Genomic DNA, 21347 nt, shown 5'->3' on the forward strand with positions numbered 1-21347 from the left:
GTAGTAGCTGGATTACATGCTGGATGTGTGGTACCTGTATTATATGCTGGACATGTAGTAGCTGGATTACATGCTGGATGTGCGGTACCTGTATTATATGCACATGTAGTAGCTGGATTACATGCTGGATGTGTGGTACCTGTATTATATGCCGGATATGTAGTAGCTGCATTACATGCTGGATGTGTGGTACCTGTATTATATGCCGGACATGTAGTAGCTGGATTACATGCTGGATGTGCGGTACCTGTATTATATGCCGGACATGTAGTAGCTGGATTACATGCTGAATGTGTGATACCTGTATTATATGCCGGACTTGTAGTAGCTGGATTACATGCTGGATGTGTGGTACCTGTATTATATGCTGGACATGTAGTAGCTGGATTACATGCTGGATGTGAGGTACCTGTATTATATGCCTGACATGTAGTAGCTAGATTACATGCTGGATGTGTGGTACCTGTATTATATGCTGTACATGTAGTAGATGCATTACATGCTGGATGTGTGGTACCTGTATTATATGCCGGACATGTAGTAGCTGGATTACATGCTGGATGTGTGGTACCTGTATTATATGCCGGACATGTAGTAGCTGGATTACATGCTGGATGTGAGGTACCTGTATTATATGCCGGACATGTAGTAGCTGGTTTACATGCTGGATGTGTGGTACCTGTATTATATGCTGGATATGTAGTAGCTGGATTACATGCTGGATGTGTGGTATCTGTATTATATGCCGGACATGTAGTAGCTGGATTACATGCTGGATGTGTGGTACCTGTATTATATGCCGGACATGTAGTAGCTGGATTACATGCTGGATGTGTGGTACCTGTATTATATGCCGGACATGTAGTAGCTGGATTACATGCTGGATGTGCGGTACCTGTATTATATGCTGGACATGTAGTAGCTGCATTACATGCTGGATGTGTGGTACCTGTATTATGTGCTGGACATGTAGTAGCTGGATTACATGCTGGATGTGTGGTACCTGTATTATATGCCGGACATGTAGTAGCTGTATTACATGCTGGATGTGTGGTACCTGTATTATATGCTGGACATGTAGTAGCTGGATTACATGCTGGATGTGTGGTACCTGTATTATATGCTGGATATGTAGTAGCTGGATTACATGCTGGATGTGTGGTACCTGTATTATATGCTGGACATGTAGTAGCTGGATTACATGCTGGATGTGTGGTACCTGTATTATATGCCGGACATGTAGTAGCTGGATTACATGCTGGATGTGTGCTACCTGTATTATATGCCGGACATGTAGTAGCTGTATTACATGCTGGATGTGCGGTACCTGTATTATATGCCGGACATGTAGTAGCTGGATTACATGCTGGGTGTGTGGTACCTGTATTATATGCCGGACATGTAGTAGCTGGATTACATGCTGGATGTGTGGTACCTGTATTATATGCCGGACATGTAGTAGCTGGATTACATGCTGGATGTGTGGTATCTGTATTATATGCCGGACATGTAGTAGCTGGATTACATGCTGGATGTGTGGTACCTGTATTATATGCCGGACATGTAGTAGCTGCATTACATGCTGCATGTGTGGTACCTGTATTATATGCCGGACATGTAGTAGCTGGATTACATGCTGGATGTGTGGTACCTGTATTATATGCCGGACATGTAGTAGCTGGATTACATGCTGGATGTGTGGTACCTGTATTATATGCTGGACATGTAGTAGCTGGATTACATGCTGGATGTGCGGTACCTGTATTATATGCACATGTAGTAGCTGGATTACATGGTGGATGTGTGGTACCTGTATTATATGCCGGACATGTAGTAGCTGCATTACATGCTGGATGTGTGGTACCTGTATTATATGCCGGACATGTAGTAGCTGGATTACATGCTGGATGTGCGGTACCTGTATTATATGCCGGACATGTAGTAGCTGGATTACATGCTGGATGTGTGGTACCTGTATTATATGTTGGACATGTAGTAGCTGGATTACATGCTGGATGTGAGGTACCTGTATTATATGCCTGACATGTAGTAGCTAGATTACATGCTGGATGTGTGGTACCTGTATTATATGCCGGACATGTAGTAGATGCATTACATGCTGGATGTGTGGTACCTGTATTATATGCCGGACATGTAGTAGCTGGATTACATGCTGGATGTGTGGTACCTGTATTATATGCCGGACATGTAGTAGCTGGATTACATGCTGGATGTGAGGTACCTGTATTATATGCTGGACATGTAGTAGCTGGATTACATGCTGGATGTGTGGTACCTGTATTATATGCTGGATATGTAGTAGCTGGATTACATGCTGGATGTGTGGTACCTGTATTATATGACGGACATGTAGTAGCTGGATTACATGCTGGATGTGTGGTACCTGTATTATATGCCGGACATGTAGTAGCTGGATTACATGCTGGATGTGTGGTACCTGTATTATATGCCGGACATGTAGTAGCTGGATTACATGCTGGATGTGTGGTACCTGTATTATATGCCGGACATGTAGTAGCTGGATTACATGCTGGATGTGTGGTACCTGTATTATATGCCAGAAATGTAGTAGCTGCATTACATGCTGGATGTGTGGTACCTGTATTATATGCCGGACATGTAGTAGCTGCATGACATGCTGGATGTGTGGTACCTGTATTATATGCCGGACATGTAGTAGCTGGATTACATGCTGGATGTGTGGTACCTGTATTATATGCCGGACATGTAGTAGCTGGATTACATGCTGGATGTGCGGTACCTGTATTATATGCCGGACATGTAGTAGATGGATTACATGCTGGATGTGTGGTACCTGTATTATATGCCGGACATGTAGTAGCTGTATTACATGCTGGATGTGTGGTACCTGTATTATATGCCGGACATGTAGTAGATGCATTACATGCTGGATGTGTGGTACCTGTATTATATGCCGGACATGTAGTAGCTGGATTACATGCTGGATGTGTGGTACCTGTATTATATGCCGGACATGTAGTAGCTGGATTACATGCTGGATGTGAGGTACCTGTATTATATGCCGGACATGTAGTAGCTGGATTACATGCTGGATGTGTGGTACCTGTATTATATGCTGGACATGTAGCTGGATTACATGCTGGATGTGTGGTACCTGTATTATATGCTGGACATGTAGTAGCTGCATTACATGCTGGATGTGTGGTACCTGTATTATATGCTGGACATGTAGTAGCTGCATTACATGCTGGATGTGTGATACCTGTATTATATGCCGGACATGTAGTAGATGCATTACATGCTGGATGAGTGGTACCTGTATTATATGCCGGACATGTAGTAGCTGCATTACATGCTGGATGTGAGGTACCTGTATTATATGCCAGACATGTAGTAGCTGGATTACATGCTGGATGTGTGGTACCTGTATTATATGCCGGACATGTAGTAGCTGGATTACATGCTGGATGTGTGATACCTGTATTATATGCCGGTCATGTAGTAGCTGGATTACATGCTGGATGTGTGGTACCTGTATTATATGCTGGACATGTAGTAGCTGGATTACATGCTGGATGTGTGGTACCTGTATTATATGCCGGACATGTAGTAGCTGGATTACATGCTGGATGTGTGGTATCTGTATTATATGCCGGACATGTAGTAGCTGGATAACATGCTGGATGTGTGGTACCTGTATTATATGCCGGACATGTAGTAGCTGCATTACATGCTGCATGTGTGGTACCTGTATTATATGCCGGACATGTAGTAGCTGGATTACATGCTGGATGTGTGGTACCTGTATTATATGCCGGACATGTAGTAGCTGGATTACATGCTGGATGTGTGGTACCTGTTTTATATGCTGGACATGTAGTAGCTGGATTACATGCTGGATGTGAGGTACCTGTATTATATGCCTGACATGTAGTAGCTAGATTACATGCTGGATGTGTGGTACCTGTATTATATGCCGGACATGTAGTAGATGCATTACATGCTGGATGTGTGGTACCTGTATTATATGCCAGACATGTAGTAGCTGGATTACATGCTGGATGTGTGGTACCTGTATTATATGCCGGACATGTAGTAGCTGGATTACATGCTGGATGTGTGGTACCTGTATTATATGCCGCACATGTAGTAGCTGGTTTACATGCTGGATGTGTGGTACCTGTATTATATGCTGGATATGTAGTAGCTGGATTACATGCTAGATGTGTGGTACCTGTATTATATGCCGGACATGTAGTAGCTGGATTACATGTTGGATGTGTGGTACCTGTATTATATTCCGGACATGTAGTAGCTGGATTACATGCTGGATGTGAGGTACCTGTATTATATGCCGGACATGTAGTAGCTGGATTACATGCTGGATGTGTGGTACCTGTATTATATGCTGGATATGTAGTAGCTGGATTACATGCTGGATGTGTGGTACCTGTATTATATGCCGGACATGTAGTAGCTGGATTACATGCTGGATGTGTGGTACCTGTATTATATGCCGGACATGTAGTAGCTGGATTACATGCTGGATGTGTGGTACCTGTATTATATGCCAGACATGTAGTAGCTGGATTACATGCTGGATGTGCGGTACTTGTATTATATGCCAGACATGTAGTAGCTGCATTACATGCTGGATGTGTGGTACCTGTATTATATGCCGGACATGTAGTAGCTGCATTACATGCTGGATGTGTGGTACCTGTATTATATGCCGGACATGTAGTAGCTGGATTACATGCTGGATGTGCGATACCTGTATTATATGCCGGACATGTAGTAGCTGGATTACATGCTGGATGTGCGGTACCTGTATTATATGCCGGACATGTAGTAGATGGATTACATGCTGGATGTGCGGTACCTGTATTATATGCCGGACATGTAGTAGCTGTATTACATGCTGGATGTGTGGTACCTGTATTATATGCCGGACATGTAGTAGATGCATTACATGCTGGATGTGTGGTACCTGTATTATATGCCGGACATGTAGTAGCTGGATTTCATGCTGGATGTGTGGTACCTGTATTATATGCCGGACATGTAGTAGCTGGATTACATGCTGGATGTGAGTTACCAGTATTATATGACGGACATGTAGTAGCTGGATTACATGCTGGATGTGTGGTACCTGTATTATATGCTGGACATGTAGTAGCTGGATTACATGATGGATGTGTGGTACCTGTATTATATGCTGGACATGTAGTAGCTGCATTACATGCTGGATGTGTGGTACCTGTATTATATGCTGGACATGTAGTAGCTGCATTGCATGCTGGATGTGTGATACCTGTATTATATGCCGGACATGTAGTAGATGCATTACATGCTGGATGTGTGGTACCTGTATTATATGCTGGACATGTAGTAGCTGCATTACATGCTGGATGTGAGGTACCTGTATTATATGCCAGACATGTAGTAGCTGGATTACATGCTGGATGTGTGGTACCTGTATTATATGCCGGACATGTAGTAGCTGGATTACATGCTGGATGTGTGATACCTGTATTATATGCCAGACATGTAGTAGCTGGATTACATGCTGGATGTGTGGTACCTGTATTATATGCCAGACATGTAGTAGCTGGATTACATGCTGGATGTGTGGTACCTGTATTATATGCCGGACATGTAGTAGCTGTATTACATGCTGGATGTGTGGTACCTGTGTTATATGCTGGACATGTAGTAGCTGTATTACATGCTGGATGTGTGGTACCTGTATTATATGCTGGACATGTAGTAGCTGCATTACATGCTGGATGTGTGGTACCTGTATTATGTGCTGGACATGTAGTAGCTGGATTACATGCTGGATGTGTGGTACTTGTATTATATGCTGGACATGTAGTAGCTGGATTACATGCTGGATGTGTGGTACCTGTATTATATGCTGGACATGTAGTAGCTGGATTACATGCTGGATGTGTGGTACCTGTATTATATGCTGGACATGTATTAGCTGGATTACATGCTGGATGTGTGGTACCTGTATTATATGCCGGACATGTAGTAGCTGGATTACATGCTGGATGTGTGGTACCTGTATTATATGCTGGACATGTAGTAGCTGCATTACATGCTGGATGTGCGGTACCTGTATTATATGCACATGTAGTAGCTGGATTACATGCTGGATGTGCGGTACCTGTATTATATGCCAGACATGTAGTAGCTGGATTACATGCTGGATGTGTGGTACCTGTATTATATGCCGGACATGTAGTAGCTGGATTACATGCTGGATGTGAGGTACCTGTATTATATGCCGGACATGTAGTAGCTGGATTACATGCTGGATGTGTGGTATCTGTATTATATGCCGGACATGTAGTAGCTGGATTACATGCTGGATGTGTGGTACCTGTATTATATGCCGGACATGTAGTAGCTGGATTACATGCTGGATGTGTGGTACCTGTATTATATGCCGGACATGTAGTAGCTGGATTACATGCTGGATGTGTGGTACCTGTATTATATACCGGACATGTAGTAGCTGCATTACATGCTGCATGTGTGGTACCTGTATTATATGCCGGACATGTAGTAGCTGGATTACATGCTGGATGTGTGGTACCTGTATTATATGCCGGACATGTAGTAGCTGGATTACATGCTGGATGTGTGGTACCTGTATTATATGCTGGACATGGAGTAGCTGGATTACATGCTGGATGTGTGGTACCTGTATTATATGCACATGTAGTAGCTGGATTACATGCTGGATGTGTGGTACCTGTATTATATGCCGGACATGTAGTAGCTGCATTACATGCTGGATGTGTGGTACCTGTATTATATGCCGGACATGTAGTAGCTGGATTACATGCTGGATGTGCGGTACCTGTATTATATGCCGGACATGTAGTAGCTGGATTACATGCTGGATGTGTGATACCTGTATTATATGCCGGACATGTAGTAGCTGGATTACATGCTGGATGTGTGGTACCTGTATTATATGCTGGACATGTAGTAGCTGGATTACATGCTGGATGTGAGGTACCTGTATTATATGCCTGACATGTAGTAGCTAGATTACATGCTGGATGTGTGGTACCTGTATTATATGCCGGACATGTAGTAGATGCATTACATGCTGGATGTGTGGTACCTGTATTATATGCCGGACATGTAGTAGCTGGATTACATGCTGGATGTATGGTACCTGTATTATGTGCTGGACATGTAGTAGCTGGATTACATGCTGGATGTGTGGTACCTGTATTATATGCCGGACATGTAGTAGCTGGATTACATGCTGGATGTGTGGTACCTGTATTATATGCTGGACATGTAGTAGCTGGATTACATGCTGGATATGAGGTACCTGTATTATATGCTGGACATGTAGTAGCTGGATTACATGCTTGATGTGTGGTACCTGTATTATATGTGGTAGCTGGATTACATGCTGGATGTGTGGTACCTGTATTATATGCTGGACATGTAGTAGCTGGATTACATGCTGGATGTGTGGTACCTGTATTATATGCCGGACATGTAGTAGCTGGATTACATGCTGGATGTGTGGTACCTGTATTATATGCTGGACATGTAGTAGCTGGATTACATGCTGGATGTGTGGTACCTGTATTATATGCCGGACATGTAGTAGCTGGATTACATGCTGGATGTGTGGTACCTGTATTATATGGCAGACATGTAGTAGCTGGATTACATGCTGGATGTGCGGTACCTGTATTATATGCTGGACATGTAGTAGCTGGATTACATGCTGGATGTGTGGTACCTGTATTATATGCCGGATATGTAGTAGCTGGAATACATGCTGGATGTGCGGTACCTGTATTATATGCCGGACATGTAGTAGCTGGATTACATGCTGGATGTGTGCTACCTGTATTATATACCGGACATGTAGTAGCTGTATTACATGCTGGATGTGCGGTACCTGTATTATATGCCGGACATGTAGTAGCTGGATTACATGCTGGATGTGTGGTACCTGTATTATATGCCAGACATGTAGTAGCTGGATTACATGCTGGGTGTGTGGTACCTGTATTATATGCCGGACATGTAGTAGCTGGATTACATGCTGGATGTGTGGTATCTGTATTATATGCCGGACATGTAGTAGCTGGATTACATGCTGGATGTGAGGTACCTGTATTATATGCCGGACATGTAGTAGCTGCATTACATGCTGCATGTGTGGTACCTGTATTATATGCCGGACATGTAGTAGCTGGATTACATGCTGGATGTGTGGTACCTGTATTATATGCCGGACATGTAGTAGCTGGATTACATGCTGGATGTGTGGTACCTGTATTATATGCTGGACATGTAGTCGCTGGATTACATGCTGGATGTGCGGTACCTGTATTATATGCACATGTAGTAGCTGGATTACATGGTGGATGTGTGGTACCTGTATTATATGACGGACATGTAGTAGCTGCATTACATGCTGGATGTGCGGTACCTGTATTATATGCCGGACATGTAGTAGCTGGATTACATGCTGGATGTGCGGTACCTGTATTATATGCTGGACATGTAGTAGCTGGATTACATGCTGGATGTGCGGTACCTGTATTATATGCCGGACATGTAGTAGATGCATTACATGCTGGATGTGTGGTACCTGTATTATATGCCGGACATGTAGTAGCTGGATTACATGCTGGATGTGCGGTACCTGTATTATATGCCGGACATGTAGTAGCTGGATTACATGCTGGATGTGTGGTACCTGTATTATATGTTGGACATGTTGTAGCTGGATTACATGCTGGATGTGAGGTACCTGTATTATATGCTGGACATGTAGTAGCTGGATTACATGCTGGATGTGTGGTACCTGTATTATATGCTGGACATGTAGTAGCTGCATTACATGCTGGATGTGCGGTACCTGTATTATATGCACATGTAGTAGCTGGATTACATGCTGGATGTGTGGTACCTGTATTATATGCTGGACATGTAGTAGCTGCATTACATGCTGGATGTGCGGTACCTGTATTATATGCTGGACATGTAGTAGCTGCATTACATGCTGGATGTGTGATACCTGTATTATATGCCGGACATGTAGTAGATGCATTACATGCTGGATGTGTGGTACCTGTATTATATGCTGGACATGTAGTAGCTGCATTACATGCTGGATGTGAGGTACCTGTATTATATGCCAGACATGTAGTAGCTGGATTACATGCTGGATGTGTGGTACCTGTATTATATGCCGGACATGTAGTAGCTGGATTACATGCTGGATGTGTGGTACCTGTATTATATGCCAGACATGTAGTAGCTGGATTACATGCTGGATGTGTGGTACCTGTATTATATGCCGGACATGTAGTAGCTGTATTACATGCTGGATGTGTGGTACCTGTATTATATGCTGGACATGTAGTAGCTGCATTACATGCTGCATGTGTGGTACCTGTATTATATGCCGGACATGTAGTAGCTGGATTACATGCTGGATGTGTGGTACCTGTATTATATGCCGGACATGTAGTAGCTGGATTACATGCTGGATGTGTGGTACCTGTATTATATGCTGGACATGTAGTAGCTGGATTACATGCTGGATGTGCGGTACCTGTATTATATGCACATGTAGTAGCTGGATTACATGCTGGATGTGTGGTACCTGTATTATATGCCGGACATGTAGTAGCTGCATTACATGCTGGATGTGCGGTACCTGTATTATATGCTGGACATGTAGTAGCTGCATTACATGCTGGATGTGTGATACCTGTATTATATGCCGGACATGTAGTAGATGCATTACATGCTGGATGTGTGGTACCTGTATTATATGCTGGACATGTAGTAGCTGCATTACATGCTGGATGTGAGGTACCTGTATTATATGCCAGACATGTAGTAGCTGGATTACATGCTGGATGTGTGGTACCTGTATTATATGCCGGACATGTAGTAGCTGGATTACATGCTGGATGTGTGGTACCTGTATTATATGCCAGACATGTAGTAGCTGGATTACATGCTGGATGTGTGGTACCTGTATTATATGCCGGACATGTAGTAGCTGTATTACATGCTGGATGTGTGGTACCTGTATTATATGCTGGACATGTAGTAGCTGTATTACATGCTGGATGTGTGGTACCTGTATTATATGCTGGACATGTAGTAGCTGCATTACATGCTGGATGTGTGGTACCTGTATTATGTGCTGGACATGTAGTAGCTGGATTACATGCTGGATGTGTGGTACCTGTATTATATGCCGGACATGTAGTAGCTGGATTACATGCTGGATGTGTGGTACCTGTATTATATGCTGGACATGTAGTAGCTGGATTACATGCTGGATGTGTGGTACCTGTATTATATGCTGGACATGTAGTAGCTGGATTACATGCTGGATGTGTGGTACCTGTATTATATGCTGGACATGTAGTAGCTGGATTACATGCTGGATGTGTGGTACCTGTATTATATGCCGGACATGTAGTAGCTGGATTACATGCTGGATGTGTGGTACCTGTATTATATGCTGGACATGTAGTAGCTGGATTACATGCTGGATGTGTGGTACCTGTATTATATGCCGGACATGTAGTAGCTGGATTACATGCTGGATGTGTGGTACCTGTATTATATGGCAGACATGTAGTAGCTGGATTACATGCTGGATGTGCGGTACCTGTATTATATGCCGGACATGTAGTAGCTGGATTACATGCTGGATGTGTGGTACCTGTATTATATGCCGGACATGTAGTAGCTGGATTACATGCTGGATGTGTGGTACCTGTATTATATGCACATGTAGTAGCTGGATTACATGCTGGATGTGAGGTACCTGTATTATATGCACATGTAGTAGCTGGATTACATGCTGGATGTGAGGTACCTGTATTATATGCCGGACATGTAGTAGCTGTATTACATGCTGGATGTGCGGTACCTGTATTATATGGCGGACATGTAGTAGCTGGATTACATGCTGGATGTGTGGTACCTGTATTATATGCCAGACATGTAGTAGCTGGATTACATGCTGGATGTGTGGTACCTGTATTATATGCCGGACATGTAGTAGCTGGATTACATGCTGGATGTGTGGTACCTGTATTATATGCCGGACATGTAGTAGATGCATTACATGCTGGATGTGTGGTACCTGTATTATATGCCGGACATGTAGTAGCTGGATTACATGCTGGATGTGTGGTACCTGTATTATATGCCGGACATGTAGTAGCTGCATTACATGCTGGATGTGTGGTATCTGTATTATATGCCGGACATGTAGTAGCTGGATTACATGCTGGATGTGTGGTACCTGTATTATATGCCGGACATGTAGTAGCTGCATTACATGCTGCATGTGTGGTACCTGTATTATATGCCGGACATGTAGTAGCTGGATTACATGCTGGATGTGTGGTACCTGTATTATATGCCGGACATGTAGTAGCTGGATTACATGCTGGATGTGTGGTACCTGTATTATATGCTGGACATGTAGTAGCTGGATTACATGCTGGATGTGCGGTACCTGTATTATATGCACATGTAGTAGCTGGATTACATGCTGGATGTGTGGTACCTGTATTATATGCCGGACATGTAGTAGCTGCATTACATGCTGGATGTGTGGTACCTGTATTATATGCCGAACATGTAGTAGCTGGATTACATGCTGGATGTGCGGTACCTGTATTATATGCCGGACATGTAGTAGCTGGATTACATGCTGGATGTGTGATACCTGTATTATATGCCGGACTTGTAGTAGCTGGATTACATGCTGGATGTGTGGTATCTGTATTATATGCCGGACATGTAGTAGCTGGATTACATGCTGGATGTGTGGTACCTGTATTATATGCCGGACATGTAGTAGCTGGATTACATGCTGGATGTGTGGTACCTGTATTATATGCCGGACATGTAGTAGCTGGATTACATGCTGGATGTGTGGTATCTGTATTATATGCCGGACATGTAGTAGCTGGATTACATGCTGGATGTGTGGTACCTGTATTATATGCCGGACATGTAGTAGCTGCATTACATGCTGCATGTGTGGTACCTGTATTATATGCCGGACATGTAGTAGCTGGATTACATGCTGGATGTGCGGTACCTGTATTATATGCCGGACATGTAGTAGCTGGATTACATGCTGGATGTGTGGTACCTGTATTATATGTTGGACATGTTGTAGCTGGATTACATGCTGGATGTGAGGTACCTGTATTATATGCTGGACATGTAGTAGCTGGATTACATGCTGGATGTGTGGTACCTGTATTATATGCTGGACATGTAGTAGCTGCATTACATGCTGGATGTGCGGTACCTGTATTATATGCTGGACATGTAGTAGCTGCATTACATGCTGGATGTGCGGTACCTGTATTATATGCTGGACATGTAGTCGCTGGATTACATGCTGGATGTGCGGTACCTGTATTATATGCACATGTAGTAGCTGGATTACATGCTGGATGTGTGGTACCTGTATTATATGCTGGACATGTAGTAGCTGCATTACATGCTGGATGTGCGGTACCTGTATTATATGCTGGACATGTAGTAGCTGCATTACATGCTGGATGTGTGATACCTGTATTATATGCCGGACATGTAGTAGATGCATTACATGCTGGATGTGTGGTACCTGTATTATATGCTGGACATGTAGTAGCTGCATTACATGCTGGATGTGAGGTACCTGTATTATATGCCAGACATGTAGTAGCTGGATTACATGCTGGATGTGTGGTACCTGTATTATATGCCGGACATGTAGTAGCTGTATTACATGCTGGATGTGTGGTACCTGTATTATATGCTGGACATGTAGTAGCTGTATTACATGCTGGATGTGTGGTACCTGTATTATATGCTGGACATGTAGTAGCTGCATTACATGCTGGATGTGTGGTACCTGTATTATGTGCTGGACATGTAGTAGCTGGATTACATGCTGGATGTGTGGTACCTGTATTATATGCCGGACATGTAGTAGCTGGATTACATGCTGGATGTGTGGTACATGTATTATATGCTGGACATGTAGTAGCTGGATTACATGCTGGATGTGTGGTACCTGTATTATATGCTGGACATGTAGTAGCTGGATTACATGCTGGATGTGTGGTACCTGTATTATATGCTGGACATGTAGTAGCTGGATTACATGCTGGATGTGTGGTACCTGTATTATATGCCGGACATGTAGTAGCTGGATTACATGCTGGATGTGTGGTACCTGTATTATATGCTGGACATGTAGTAGCTGGATTACATGCTGGATGTGTGGTACCTGTATTATATGCCGGACATGTAGTAGCTGGATTACATGCTGGATGTGTGGTACCTGTATTATATGGCAGACATGTAGTAGCTGGATTACATGCTGGATGTGCGGTACCTGTATTATATGCTGGACATGTAGTAGCTGGATTACATGCTGGATGTGTGGTACCTGTATTATATGCCGGACATGTAGTAGCTGGATTACATGCTGGATGTGAGGTACCTGTATTATATGCTGGACATGTAGTAGCTGGATTACATGCTGGATGTGAGGTACCTGTATTATATGCCGGACATGTAGTAGCTGTATTACATGCTGGATGTGCGGTACCTGTATTATATGGCGGACATGTAGTAGCTGGATTACATGCTGGATGTGTGGTACCTGTATTATATGCCAGACATGTAGTAGCTGGATTACATGCTGGATGTGTGGTACCTGTATTATATGCCGGACATGTAGTAGCTGGATTACATGCTGGATGTGTGGTACCTGTATTATATGCCGGACATGTAGTAGATGCATTACATGCTGGATGTGTGGTACCTGTATTATATGCCGGACATGTAGTAGCTGGATTACATGCTGGATGTGTGGTACCTGTATTATATGCCGGACATGTAGTAGCTGGATTACATGCTGGATGTGTGGTATCTGTATTATATGCCGGACATGTAGTAGCTGGATTACATGCTGGATGTGTGGTACCTGTATTATATGCCGGACATGTAGTAGCTGCATTACATGCTGCATGTGTGGTACCTGTATTATATGCCGGACATGTAGTAGCTGGATTACATGCTGGATGTGTGGTACCTGTATTATATGCCGGACATGTAGTAGCTGGATTACATGCTGGATGTGTGGTACCTGTATTATATGCTGGACATGTAGTAGCTGGATTACATGCTGGATGTGCGGTACCTGTATTATATGCACATGTAGTAGCTGGATTACATGCTGGATGTGTGGTACCTGTATTATATGCCGGACATGTAGTAGCTGCATTACATGCTGGATGTGTGGTACCTGTATTATATGCCGAACATGTAGTAGCTGGATTACATGCTGGATGTGCGGTACCTGTATTATATGCCGGACATGTAGTAGCTGGATTACATGCTGGATGTGTGATACCTGTATTATATGCCGGACTTGTAGTAGCTGGATTACATGCTGGATGTGTGGTATCTGTATTATATGCCGGACATGTAGTAGCTGGATTACATGCTGGATGTGTGGTACCTGTATTATATGCCGGACATGTAGTAGCTGGATTACATGCTGGATGTGTGGTACCTGTATTATATGCCGGACATGTAGTAGCTGGATTACATGCTGGATGTGTGGTATCTGTATTATATGCCGGACATGTAGTAGCTGGATTACATGCTGGATGTGTGGTACCTGTATTATATGCCGGACATGTAGTAGCTGCATTACATGCTGCATGTGTGGTACCTGTATTATATGCCGGACATGTAGTAGCTGGATTACATGCTGGATGTGTGGTACCTGTATTATATGCCGGACATGTAGTAGCTGGATTACATGCTGGATGTGTGGTACCTGTATTATATGCCGGACATGTAGTAGCTGGATTACATGCTGGATGTGTGGTATCTGTATTATATGCCGGACATGTAGTAGCTGGATTACATGCTGGATGTGTGGTACCTGTATTATATGCCGGACATGTAGTAGCTGGATTACATGCTGGATGTGTGGTACCTGTATTATATGCCGGACATGTAGTAGCTGGATTACATGCTGGATGTGTGGTACCTGTATTATATGCCGGACATGTAGTAGCTGCATTACATGCTGCATGTGTGGTACCTGTATTATATGCCGGACATGTAGTAGCTGGATTACATGCTGGATGTGTGGTACCTGTATTATATGCCGGACATGTAGTAGCTGGATTACATGCTGGATGTGTGGTACCTGTATTATATGCTGGACATGTAGTAGCTGGATTACATGCTGGATGTGCGGTACCTGTATTATATGCACATGTAGTAGCTGGATTACATGCTGGATGTGTGGTACCTGTATTATATGCCGGATATGTAGTAGCTGCATTACATGCTGGATGTGTGGTACCTGTATTATATGCCGGACATGTAGTAGCTGGATTACATGCTGGATGTGCGGTACCTGTATTATATGCCGGACATGTAGTAGCTGGATTACATGCTGAATGTGTGATACCTGTATTATATGCCGGACTTGTAGTAGCTGGATTACATGCTGGATGTGTGGTACCTGTATTATATGCTGGACATGTAGTAGCTGGATTACATGCTGGATGTGAGGTACCTGTATTATATGCCTGACATGTAGTAGCTAGATTACATGCTGGATGTGTGGTACCTGTATTATATGCTGGACATGTAGTAGATGCATTACATGCTGGATGTGTGGTACCTGTATTATATGCCGGACATGTAGTAGCTGGATTACATGCTGGATGTGTGGTACCTGTATTATATGCCGGACATGTAGTAGCTGGATTACATGCTGGATGTGAGGTACCTGTATTATATGCCGGACATGTAGTAGCTGGTTTACATGCTGGATGTGTGGTACCTGTATTATATGCTGGATATGTAGTAGCTGGATTACATGCTGGATGTGTGGTATCTGTATTATATGCCGGACATGTAGTAGCTGGATTACATGCTGGATGTGTGGTACCTGTATTATATGCCGGACATGTAGTAGCTGGATTACATGCTGGATGTGTGGTACCTGTATTATATGCCGGACATGTAGTAGCTGGATTACATGCTGGATGTGCGGTACCTGTATTATATGCTGGACATGTAGTAGCTGCATTAAATGCTGGATGTGTGGTACCTGTATTATGTGCTGGACATGTAGTAGCTGGATTACATGCTGGATGTGTGGTACCTGTATTATATGCCGGACATGTAGTAGCTGGATTACATGCTGGATGTGTGGTACCTGTATTATATGCTGGACATGTAGTAGCTGGATTACATGCTGGATGTGTGGTACCTGTATTATATGCTGGATATGTAGTAGCTGGATTACATGCTGGATGTGTGGTACCTGTATTATATGCTGGACATGTAGTAGCTGGATTACATGCTGGATGTGTGGTACCTGTATTATATGCCGGACATGTAGTAGCTGGATTACATGCTGGATGTGTGCTACCTGTATTATATGCCGGACATGTAGTAGCTGTATTACATGCTGGATGTGCGGTACCTGTATTATATGCCGGACATGTAGTAGCTGGATTACATGCTGGGTGTGTGGTACCTGTATTATATGCCGGACATGTAGTAGCTGGATTACATGCTGGATGTGTGGTACCTGTATTATATGCCGGACATGTAGTAGCTGGATTACATGCTGGATGTGTGGTATCTGTATTATATGCCGGACACGTAGTAGCTGGATTACATGCTGGATGTGTGGTACCTGTATTATATGCCGGACATGTAGTAGCTGCATTACATGCTGCATGTGTGGTACCTGTATTATATGCCGGACATGTAGTAGCTGGATTACATGCTGGATGTGTGGTACCTGTATTATATGCCGGACATGTAGTAGCTGGATTACATGCTGGATGTGTGGTACCTGTATTATATGCTGGACATGTAGTAGCTGGATTACATGCTGGATGCGCGGTACCTGTATTATATGCACATGTAGTAGCTGGATTACATGGTGGATGTGTGGTACCTGTATTATATGCCGGACATGTAGTAGCTGCATTACATGCTGGATGTGTGGTACCTGTATTATATGCCGGACATGTAGTAGCTGGATTACATGCTGGATGTGCGGTACCTGTATTATATGCCGGACATGTAGTATCTGGATTACATGCTGGATGTGTGGTACCTGTATTATATGTTGGACATGTAGTAGCTGGATTACATGCTGGATGTGAGGTACCTGTATTATATGCCTGACATGTAGTAGCTAGATTACATGCTGGATGTGTGGTACCTGTATTATATGCCGGACATGTAGTAGATGCATTACATGCTGGATGTGAGGTACCTGTATTATATGCCGGACATGTAGTAGCTGGATTACATGCTGGATGTGTGGTACCTGTATTATATGCCGGACATGTAGTAGCTGGATTACATGCTGGATGTGTGGTACCTGTATTATATGCTGGACATGTAGTAGCTGTGTTACATGCTGGATGCGCGGTACCTGTATTATATGCACATGTAGTAGCTGGATTACATGGTGGATGTGTGGTACCTGTATTATATGCCGGACATGTAGTAGCTGCATTACATGCTGGATGTGTGGTACCTGTATTATATGCCGGACATGTAGTAGCTGCATTACATGCTGGATGTGCGGTACCTGTATTATATGCCGGACATGTAGTAGCTGGATTACATGCTGGATGTGTGGTACCTGTATTATATGTTGGACATGTAGTAGCTGGATTACATGCTGGATGTGAGGTACCTGTATTATATGCCTGACATGTAGTAGCTAGATTACATGCTGGATGTGTGGTACCTGTATTATATGTTGGACATGTAGTAGCTGGATTACATGCTGGATGTGAGGTACCTGTATTATATGCCTGACATGTAGTAGCTAGATTACATGCTGGATGTGTGGTACCTGTATTATATGCCGGACATGTAGTAGCTGTATTACATGCTGGATGTGCGGTACCTGTATTATATGCCGGACATGTAGTAGCTGGAATACATGCTGGATGTGCGGTACCTGTATTATATGCCGGACATGTAGTAGCTGGATTACATGCTGGATGTGTGCTACCTGTATTATATGCCGGACATGTAGTAGCTGTATTACATGCTGGATGTGCGGTACCTGTATTATATGCCGGACATGTAGTAGCTGGATTACATGCTGGATGTGTGGTACCTGTATTATATGCCAGACATGTAGTAGCTGGATTACATGCTGGATGTGTGGTACCTGTATTATATGCCGGACATGTAGTAGCTGGATTACATGCTGGATGTGTGGTATCTGTATTATATGCCGGACATGTAGTAGCTGGATTACATGCTGGATGTGTGGTACCTGTATTATATGCCGGACATGTAGTAGCTGCATTACATGCTGCATGTGTGGTACCTGTATTATATGCCGGACATGTAGTAGCTGGATTACATGCTGGATGTGTGGTACCTGTATTATATGCCGGACATGTAGTAGCTGGATTACATGCTGGATGTGTGGTACCTGTATTATATGCTGGACATGTAGTCGCTGGATTACATGCTGGATGTGCGGTACCTGTATTATATGCACATGTAGTAGCTGGATTACATGGTGGATGTGTGGTACCTGTATTATATGACGGACATGTAGTAGCTGCATTACATGCTGGATGTGTGGTACCTGTATTATATGCCGGACATGTAGTAGCTGGATTACATGCTGGATGTGCGGTACCTGTACTATATGCTGGACATGTAGTCGCTGGATTACATGCTGGATGTGCGGTACCTGTATTATATGCACATGTAGTAGCTGGATTACATGCTGGATGTGTGGTACCTGTATTATATGCTGGACATGTAGTAGCTGCATTACATGCTGGATGTGCGGTACCTGTATTATATGCTGGACATGTAGTAGCTGCATTACATGCTGGATGTGTGATACCTGTATTATATGCCGGACATGTAGTAGATGCATTACATGCTGGATGTGTGGTACCTGTATTATATGCTGGACATGTAGTAGCTGCATTACATGCTGGATGTGAGGTACCTGTATTATATGCCAGACATGTAGTAGCTGGATTACATGCTGGATGTGTGGTACCTGTATTATATGCCGGACATGTAGTAGCTGGATTACATGCTGGATGTGTGGTACCTGTATTATATGCCAGACATGTAGTAGCTGGATTACATGCTGGATGTGTGGTACCTGTATTATATGCCGGACATGTAGTAGCTGTATTACATGCTGGATGTGTGGTACCTGTATTATATGCTGGACATGTAGTAGCTGTATTACATGCTGGATGTGTGGTACCTGTATTATATGCTGGACATGTAGTAGCTGCATTACATGCTGGATGTGTGGTACCTGTATTATATGCCGGACATGTAGTAGCTGGATTACATGCTGGATGTGTGGTACCTGTATTATATGCCGGACATGTAGTAGCTGGATTACATGCTGGATGTGTGGTACCTGTATTATATGCTGGACATGTAGTCGCTGGATTACATGCTGGATGTGCGGTACCTGTATTATATGCACATGTAGTAGCTGGATTACATGGTGGATGTGTGGTACCTGTATTATATGACGGACATGTAGTAGCTGCATTACATGCTGGATGTGTGGTACCTGTATTATATGCCGGACATGTAGTAGCTGGATTACATGCTGGATGTGCGGTACCTGTACTATATGCTGGACATGTAGTCGCTGGATTACATGCTGGATGTGCGGTACCTGTATTATATGCACATGTAGTAGCTGGATTACATGCTGGATGTGTGGTACCTGTATTATATGCTGGACATGTAGTAGCTGCATTACATGCTGGATGTGCGGTACCTGTATTATATGCTGGACATGTAGTAGCTGCATTACATGCTGGATGTGTGATACCTGTATTATATGCCGGACATGTAGTAGATGCATTACATGCTGGATGTGTGGTACCTGTATTATATGCTGGACATGTAGTAGCTGCATTACATGCTGGATGTGAGGTACCTGTATTATATGCCAGACATGTAGTAGCTGGATTACATGCTGGATGTGTGGTACCTGTATTATATGCCGGACATGTAGTAGCTGGATTACATGCTGGATGTGTGGTACCTGTATTATATGCCAGACATGTAGTAGCTGGATTACATGCTGGATGTGTGGTACCTGTATTATATGCCGGACATGTAGTAGCTGTATTACATGCTGGATGTGTGGTACCTGTATTATATGCTGGACATGTAGTAGCTGTATTACATGCTGGATGTGTGGTACCTGTATTATATGCTGGACATGTAGTAGCTGCATTACATGCTGGATGTGTGGTACCTGTATTATGTGCTGGACATGTAGTAGCTGGATTACATGCTGGATGTGTGGTACCTGTATTATATGCCGGACATGTAGTAGCTGGATTACATGCTGGATGTGTGGTACCTGTATTATATGCTGGATATGTAGTAGCTGGATTACATGCTGGATGTGTGGTACCTGTATTATATGCTGGACATGTAGTAGCTGGATTACATGCTGGATGTGTGGTACCTGTATTATATGCTGGACATGTAGTAGCTGGATTACATGCTGGATGTGTGGTACCTGTATTATATGCCGGACATGTAGTAGCTGGATTACATGCTGGATGTGTGGTACCTGTATTATATGCTGGACATGTAGTAGCTGGATTACATGCTGGATGTGTGGTACCTGTATTATATGTTGGACATGTAGTAGCTGGATTACATGCTGGATGTGTGGTACCTGTATTATATGGCAGACATGTAGTAGCTGGATTACATGCTGGATGTGCGGTACCTGTATTATATGCTGGACATGTAGTAGCTGGATTACATGCTGGATGTGTGGTACCTGTATTATATGCCGGACATGTAGTAGCTGGATTACATGCTGGATGTGAGGTACCTGTATTATATGCACATGTAGTAGCTGGATTACATGCTGGATGTGAGGTACCTGTATTATATGCCGGACATGTAGTAGCTGTATTACATGCTGGATGTGCGGTACCTGTATTATATGGCGGACATGTAGTAGCTGGATTACATGCTGGATGTGTGGTACCTGTATTATATGCCAGACATGTAGTAGCTGGATTACATGCTGGATGTGTGGTACCTGTATTATATGCCGGACATGTAGTAGCTGGATTACATGCTGGATGTGTGGTACCTGTATTATATGCCGGACATGTAGTAGATGCATTACATGCTGGATGTGTGGTACCTGTATTATATGCCGGACATGTAGTAGCTGGATTACATGCTGGATGTGTGGTACC

This window comes from Pseudophryne corroboree, chromosome 10 (assembly GCF_028390025.1).
Source record: "Pseudophryne corroboree isolate aPseCor3 chromosome 10, aPseCor3.hap2, whole genome shotgun sequence".
NCBI lineage: Eukaryota > Metazoa > Chordata > Amphibia > Anura > Myobatrachidae > Pseudophryne > Pseudophryne corroboree.